Here is an 8595-nt window from a genome sequence, read left to right on the forward strand (position 1 = left end):
TAACAAGCTGGCTTTGACTCCAGAACTGACTAGGGTGAACACAAGCACCAGTTCAAACTGTCTGACCCTTTGTCAAGGAAAGAGAATTCTCACTCACAGTTCTGGAAGGCAACCTGGCCAATGGATCAAGAACCTGAAATCTTTCCATACTTTTTGACTCATTAGTCCTACTCTGAAGAATCTCCCCCACAAAGATAATACGATACGGTTATTTGCAATTTTCAGAATTGTAAAATAGCTCAGAGACAATGGAAGGTTAGAGCAGAATAACTTGGAAAGGTGTGCTCTGAACAATGCATAGCTTTGAGGCACAAATTTTTCCTTACCTTTGCAAGAAAACAAAAACTATGTATTTATACTTATTATAAATAATTCCTCCAAAACCAATGCATATTAAAAATACTAGTAGAGAGGAGGAAGGGGAAGGAGGAGAAGCACTTAAAGAGGCAGGAGCGGGTGCAGGAGTGGGCTAGGACCCAGGGCTAAGGCAGGACCCCTGCCTCCCTCCGGCCTTAGTGGATCATGCCCAGGGCGGCAGCTGAGGTGGTTGCAAGAGAGGGGTGGGGGGTGAGGAGGTGACTGGGTGGTACCAGCTCAGGAGATGATGCTGTTTCCAGTTACAACACAGGGATCACAGCAAGCACAGTTGCCACAGAAGCACTAAGGCATTACTTCTCCCATCAGCTTCAGTCATTTCAGTCGCTCACTCATGTCCGACTCTTTGCGACCCCATGGACTGCAGCACGCCAGTCTTCCCCGTCCATCACCAACTCCCGGAGCTTACTCAAACTCATGCCCATCGTGTCGGTGATGCCATCCAACCATCTCATCCTCTGTCGTCCCCTTCTCCTCCTGCCCTCAATCTTCCCCAGCATCAGGGTCTTTTCCAATGAGTCAGTTCTTTGCATCAGGTGGCCAAAGTATTGGAGTTTCAGCTTCAGCATCAGTCCTTCCAATGAATATTCAGGACTTACTTAGCAGGCCCCAAGGAGACTGACTGCCTACTTACACAGAAAAACCCTTTGGGGTTTTTGAAGAGGAAGAGGAACTGCACCACAGGATTTTAATTTGGGGAAAATTAAATAACCTGGTAAAGGAGTTGAGATGAGAAATCGGTGAAAGCAAGAATCTTCCCCAATCTGTAATTGAAAATGTTGGTGGGAAAACTTTTACATGTGGATTTTATAGATTAGGAGTACATATAAAAGGTGTCGATATTGATGCATTGTGTGTTGCACCAACACTTGTTGATTGAAATGATTTTTTTCATCTCATTCTATAAGTTGAAATTACAGGAAGAAGGAAAAGATTTAAGAGCTGTTGAAGAGGCATTTGTACCAGTTATCAAACTGTGTTTTGATGGCACAGAGATTGATATTTTGTTTGCAAGATTAGCACTGCAGATTATTCCAGAAGACTTGGACTTAAGAGACGACTGTCTGCTTAAAAATCTAGATGTAAGATGTATTATAAGTCTTAAAGGTTGCACTGTAACCAATGAAATTTTACATCTAGTACCAAACATTGACAATTTCAGATTAACCCTGAGGGTTATCAAACTGTGAGCCAAACGCCACAATATCTATTCTAGTTTATTAGGTTTTCTTGGTGGTATTTCCTGGGCTATGTTAGTAGCAAGAACTTGCCAGCTTTATCCAAATGCAACAGTATCAACTCTTGCACATAAATTTTTTTGGGTATTTTCTAAATGGTATGTGTTTCAGTTCAGCTCAGTTGCTCAGTCGTGTCTGACTCTCCCGACCCCATGAATCATAGCATGCCAGGCCTCCCTGTCCATCACCAACTCCCGGAGTTCACTCAAACTCATGTCCATCAAGTCAGTGATGCCATCCAGCCATCTCATTCTCTGTTTCGTCCCCTTCTCCTGCCACCCCCAAACTTTCCCAGCATCAGAGTCTATTCCAGTGAGTCAACTCGTCGCATGAGGTGGCCAAAATATTGGAGTTTCAGCTTTAGCATCAGTCCTTTCAATGAACACCCAGGATTGATCTCCTTTAGAATGGACTGGTTGGATCTCCTTGCAGTCCAAGGGACTCTCAAGAGTCTTCTCCAACACCACAGTTCAAAAGAATCAATTCTTCGGCGATCAGCTTTCTTCACAGTCCAACTCTCACATCCATACATGACCACGGGAAAAACCATAGCCTTGACTAGACGGACCTTTGTTGGCAAAGTAATGTCTCTGCTTTTTAATATACTATCAAGGTTGATCATAACTTTCCTTCCAAGGAGTAAGCATCTTTTAATTTCATGGCTGCAATCAGCATCTGCAGTGATTTTGGAGCCCCCAAAAATAAAGTCTGACACTGTTAGATTATATTAAAATAAAATTGATTGTAGACACTGAAAAAAAATTCTAGTAGAAAATAATCCCTCATGAAAAGAGAAAAAATATATATGTATAAATACATACGTATGTATGTGTATGGGTTTGAGGGTTATTTTACTTTTCTGTAATTAAAAAATTGTTTCCTTAATGAAGATGCATTATTTTCTTTTTAAAATCACTTTATTTAAATATATCTGACATAAAGAAATAAATTGTATACATTTAAAGTGTACCACTTGATGTTTTTGTGGTTATGTATACATTGTGAGGCCTGGCGTGCTGTGATTCATGGGGTTGCAAAGAGTCGGACACAACTGAGCGACTGGACTGAACTGAACTGAACTGATACATTGTGATGGAAAAGGAAATGGCAGCCCACTCCAGTATTCTTGCCTGAAGAGTCCCATGGACAGGGGAGCCTGGCAGGCTACAGTCCATGGGACTGCAAAGAGTTGGACACGACTGAGCGACTAAACAACAACAACGTACATTGTGAAGGCTTCCCAGATGACTCAGTGGTAAAGAACCCACCTACCTATGCAGGAGATGCAGGCAATTAGGGTTCAGTCCCTTGGCTGGGAAGATACCCTGGAGAAGAAAATGACAACCCACTTCGGTATTCTTGCCTAGAAAATCTCATGGACAGAGGAGCCTGGAGAGCGGGTCTGTGGGGTCGCAAAGAGTCAGACACAACTTAGCAACTGAGAATGTACTTACTTTGGGAAAGGATCTCCACAGCCAACCTAAATAATTCATCCACCACCTCTTCACAGTTATCCTCTTGTGTGTGTTCAGAAGATTTAATCGGAGATCTATTCTCTTGGAAAATTTCAATTATTCACCAGTATCACAATTAACAGGCTGTACATAAAATCTTCAGAAAATATTTACCCCATCTAACTGAAACTCTGTACCCTTTGCTCAATATCTTTCAGTTTCTCCCATACCCCATACCCTGATACAATCTGATTTGATGACTTTGACTCTTTTAGAATCCACATATATGCGGGCTCATGCAGTATTTGTCCTTCCATGTCTGACATTTCATTTAGCATAATGTTTTCTTAAGAAAATTAATTTTGGAGTTTTATTTCATAGGAGAAATTCTTTCTCCAAACCCTATTTCTTCCATGAAATGTTCCTTGATTAATTAGTTGAAAGAATTAATTTCATCCTTTTCCCTTCAGATTTTTCTGCTGATTCCACATCTTCACGCTTTCACATTGATATTCATTTGTTTGTGGATGTTCTCTGTGTGTGTTTCAGGACTGCCCTTCCAATTAAATAGATTGAAACCTCTTTAAGAGAAAGAATCTGTCTTCAGTTCCCTCTGTATTTTGCTATCTATAAAACTACAATTTATTTTTTGAGTAAGTGTACTGATTAGATTTTACTAGGTCAGCATTTCTCAAATTGTGAGCCATGAGTCTCTAGTTCTTGGAGGTAGTCCACAAATGAAGAGTTTCCTAAACAAATAATTTTGGGAACACTGCATATTTTGCATATTAGCATATTAAAGTCTCTGAAAAGGCCTGCAGTAAATGAACCTGCTTAACTTTAATTCAACACTTCTCAAACATATTTGATATGAATACTCTTTTAAAAAAAATAGTACCTATTGACATTGGGCATTTTCTAGGATACTTTGTGGAAAATGCATTATTAATTCCCAGAAGACAGGGGAAAGGTGTAAATATTATATCTTATTCATCTTTGTATTTGGCTTTTCATAATGTTTTCTGACACATAGTGTTGGACTATGTGCCCAAAAATAAATATTTTTGTGTGAACGAATAAGTGCTTGAAGACAACCTTCAGAGGACCAGTGTGATGTGTTAAGCAACTGTAGGCTACGGGCAGACTGATCAGGTTTTAAAGTATCTTCAAAAGTTTTTTTAACCTGAGTCCACATGGAGCTGGTCAATAGAAAAAATGTATGAAAATATACCAATCCCAGGATGAAGACTAAATCAGACCTGGAAGATTTGCTAAGGATACATAATTTAGACACCAGAAACTATGTATGCACAGAATATCCAGACGACAATTAGTACATGAGATCACTTAGTCCAATTCTTCTTAAACTTTCTCATTGACATACTCCTATTGGCCAAGGATCTTGACACATACTCTAAGGGAGGTCTGTTCTGTGGGAGAAATCTAACTAGCCAAATAAAAGCAAGAAATTTTTGGAATTTTGAATTTTATCTTGAAATTTAAATGTCAGTTTTACAAATAAAGAAGATGCAGAATAATATATGTGATATACATATGATGTTTGTTTTAATATAAAAGTAATGCTTTACATTTTTAGCTGAGTGGTATAATACTTCCATTCAAGATGCAAGGACTTATTCCCATTCTCTTATTTAACATGGGAGAAAACTCTCATCCAGAGAGAGAAAATGACTTGTTCAAGACCACACAGGGAATGTTTGGCAATCTGGGGTTGAACCCCAAGTCTCTTAAACGCCAGTTCCACGCTATTGCCCAACTAGACGAGCCCTTCTATCTCACACTATACCCACACAATGTCATTTGATCTAGTAATTCCACTTCTAAGAATCAATCCTAAAGAAATAGAGATGCAAGGAAAGACCTAAAGATGTTTAGTTCAGTTCAGTCACTCAGTCATGTCCAACTCTTTGTGACCCCATGCACTACAGCACGCCAGGCTTCCCTGTCCATCACCAACTCCCGGACTTTACTCAAACTCATGTCCATTGAGTCGGTGATGCCATCCAACCATCTCATCCTCTGTCATCCCCTTCTCCTCCTGCCTTCAGTCTTTCCCAGTGTCAGGGTCTTTTCCAATGAGTCAGTTCTTCACATCAGGTGGCCAAAATATTGGAGTTTCAGCTTCAACATCAGTCTTTCCAATGAATATTCAGGACTGATTTCCTTTAGGATGGACTGGTTGGATCTCCTTGCTGTCCAAGGGACTCTCAAGAGTCTTCTCCAACACCACAATTCAAAAGCATCAATTCTCTGGCACTCAGCTTTCTTTATAGTCCAACTCTCGCATCCATACATGACTACTGGAAAAACCGTAGCTTTGACTAGATGGACTTTGTTGCCAAAATAATGTCTCTGCTTTTTAATAATAGCATTAGAAACTACCTAAATATTTAATAATGGAAAGATTGTTAAACAAAATACATATGACAGGATATTTTGTATTGTGTGTGTGTATGTGCACTCACTCACGTCTGACTCTTTGCAACCCTATGGCTCCTCTCTCCATGGGATTTCCCAGGCAAGAATGCTGAAGTGGGTTGCCATTTTCTTCTCCAGGGGAGCTTTCCAACCCAGGGACTGAAACTGACTCTCTCATATCTCCTGCATGGGCAGGTGGATTCTTTACCAACTGTGTAGCTATTAAAAATGATGCTTACAGGGAACTCTGCTCAAAGTCATGTGGTAGCCTGAATGGGAAGCTAGTTTAGGGGAGAAAGGAAACATATATATGTATGGCTGAATCCCTTTGCTGTCCATCTGAAACTATTACAGTATTGTTCATTGGCTATACACCAATATAAAATTTAAAGTTTTCTTTAAAAAGTCATGCTTATGAAGAATTATGTATAGTATTATAGTATTAAAATACATAGTATACTATATATAGCATATATTATTTAAAAAGTAAGCAAAATCAAGAATTCCTATTCTGTAAAAGTTATTATATAAAACATCTATTAATATCATTAATTATTTTATCTCAAATGCAATACTTTAAAGCACTGAGGTGTCATCTTTAGGCAGTAGGATAATGGATGATTCAATTTTTTCTTTATACTTTTCTATGTCTTTCCAATTTTATGCAATAAATACATAGTTAGAACTAAGCAGAGGAGAAGGCAATGGCACCCCACTCTTGCCTGGAGAATCCCAGGGACAGGGGAGCCTGGTGGGCTGCCATCTATGGGGTTGCACAGAGTTGGACATGACTGGAGCAACTTAGCAGCAGCAGCAGCAGAACTAAGCAGAGCATGGAGCTTCCCAGGTGGCACAGTGGTAAAGAATCCACCTGCAAGTGCAGGAGATGTAAGAGACCTGGGTTCAATCCCTGGGTCTGGAAGATCCCCTGGAGTAGGAAATGGCAACCCATTCCAGTATCCCTGCCTGGGAACTTCCATGGACAGAGGAAACTGGAGGGCTATAGTCCATGGAGTCACAAAGAGTCAGACGTGATTGAGCGACAGTATGCACATATAAGCAAAGCATGATTTTAAAATACATTTGTAATTCTCCAAAAAAAAAAAAAATTCATGGAAACTTAAACACAGTCCTTGGCTATTTTAGCCATGTGATGCTGAATTCCCTTCTAAGCCCTGCTTTCTCTGGCCACCTATTGGGCCCGAGTTGCATCTATTTTCACCCAGGGGCTTCAAGTCTGCTAGTAAAGACTGGGTAGCTGAAAGAGGGGGCTGCTCACAAAGACAGTGCATGCCTGAGCTTCTAGTGAACCTTGGAGGAAAACCCCTCATGTGGCTGGCTTTAGCCTGATCCTTCCTTAACCACTCTCTTTCCTGTCTCCCTGCTTGCACTTTCACTCTAGAAAGAGCTGGCATATGGGTGGTGCCTCACCTTTGGCATCCTGGGCAGGTCTTGCCCATTAGCATTTGTCAATGAGGAAGTATCATCAACCCAGGAGGCTGAAAACCCAGGGACGGTTTCCTATACAAATGAATGAAACTGGGCTTCTGTTTCCAGAGAGGAGAAACACAATGTCCTGCAAGTCAAGTGTATTGAAATAAAACATGATGACACCACCATATTCCAGCACAGTGGTTCTCAAATCTGAGCACACTTGACAATCAACTGGAAGGCTGGTGGAAATACCGATAGATGGGCCCACCAATCGAGTTTCTGATTCAGAAGATGGGGGAGAGGTCTGGGGAGCAGTTTGAATTTCTGCCCAGATGCTGCTGCTGGTGAACTTGGGGTCATGCTTCAGGAGTCACTGCTCTGGCAGAATCTCAGACCTGGTTAACACAAGGAACAGGAAGGCATCTGTGACCTTGGGACCCATGTATGGCTTTTACCAGAGGAAGCTTTGGACTCACGTGCTTCTTTCCTTTCTTTAGCCTAATTATTCTCTCTGTATTTCCCTGTTTCTATGATGTTCATTCACTCATTCAACAATTTAAAGACTACCCATAGTACACTAGACAGTAAAAATACAGCAAAAAACAAGTCAGACAAATCTAACCTGAGGGCGCTTCTACCCCAATGGAAATAGTTTGCATTAAACGGTTGTGATGAGCCTTTCCAGTATCATTCAAAAATTTCCTATTCTACTATAGAAGATGTGAAACTCATGACATGTATTAAGCATAGATAATGAGTAAGCAAGTACCTTGTAAGACATAGTCAGAATTCATAAGATATATTGAATAAGTATGTTAATAAGCAGAGCAAGCACTTCAGTGTTGAATATTGAAAGGATGGAAGGACCAAGAGAAACCTAGTATTCATGAGGTGCCAAATGTTCCTGAAACACTAAACAGACACAAGCCATGTGAAGCCTTTAATTTTCATAGAGTTTTAATTTGGCCACCCACTGGTGAGACCCTCTCTGTTCCCGTGTGTCCTCTGCCCACAAAACACAAGTGTACTCCAAAGGTGCTCATCAGGGTGATTGGCAGGCTACCACTGTGGCCAAGGGCACTCGTTCCTACATCTGTCCTATTGAGCAAGTCTGTGTTTGGCCCCAAGTACAGGCTGACCTCCAAGATATCGTGGATTCATTTCCAGACCACTGCAATAAAGTGAATATCAGAATAAACTGAGTCCCAGTGTATTTACACTACACTGTGGTCTGCTAAGTGTACAAGAGCATTATGTCTAAAAAAGCAACATACAGACCTTAATTTAAATATACTTTATTGCTAAAAAATGTTGACCATCATTCAAACCTTCAGTGAGTCATATTCTTTTGCGGTGGAGGGTCTTACCTTGACATTGATGGCTGCTGACTGACCAGGGTGGTGACTGCTAAAGGTTGAAGTGGCTGTGGCAATTTCTTAAAATGAAACAGAAATGAAGTTTGCTACATTGATTGACACTTCCTTGCAGAAACAATTTCTCTGTGGCATGAAATGCTCTTTGAAAGCATATCACCCACAGTAGAACTTCTTTCAGAATTGGAATCAATCCTCTCCAACCATGCCACTGCTTTATCAACTAAGCTTAAGTAGTAGCCTAAATCTCTTGTCATTTTGACAATCTTCACAAAAACATCT

General features: G+C 40.5%; 1 pseudogene; it reads left to right on the top strand.

Moving 5' to 3' along the window:
• The first annotated feature begins 604 nt into the window (after positions 1–604).
• LOC129561675 (poly(A) polymerase alpha-like) lies at positions 605–2368 on the top strand (annotated as a pseudogene).
• Positions 2369–8595: the final 6227 nt, after the last annotated feature.

This window comes from Moschus berezovskii, chromosome 5 (genome assembly GCF_049115385.1).
Source record: "Moschus berezovskii isolate FMDL1 chromosome 5, NW_MosBer_1.0, whole genome shotgun sequence".
NCBI classification, from domain to species: Eukaryota; Metazoa; Chordata; class Mammalia; order Artiodactyla; family Moschidae; genus Moschus; species Moschus berezovskii.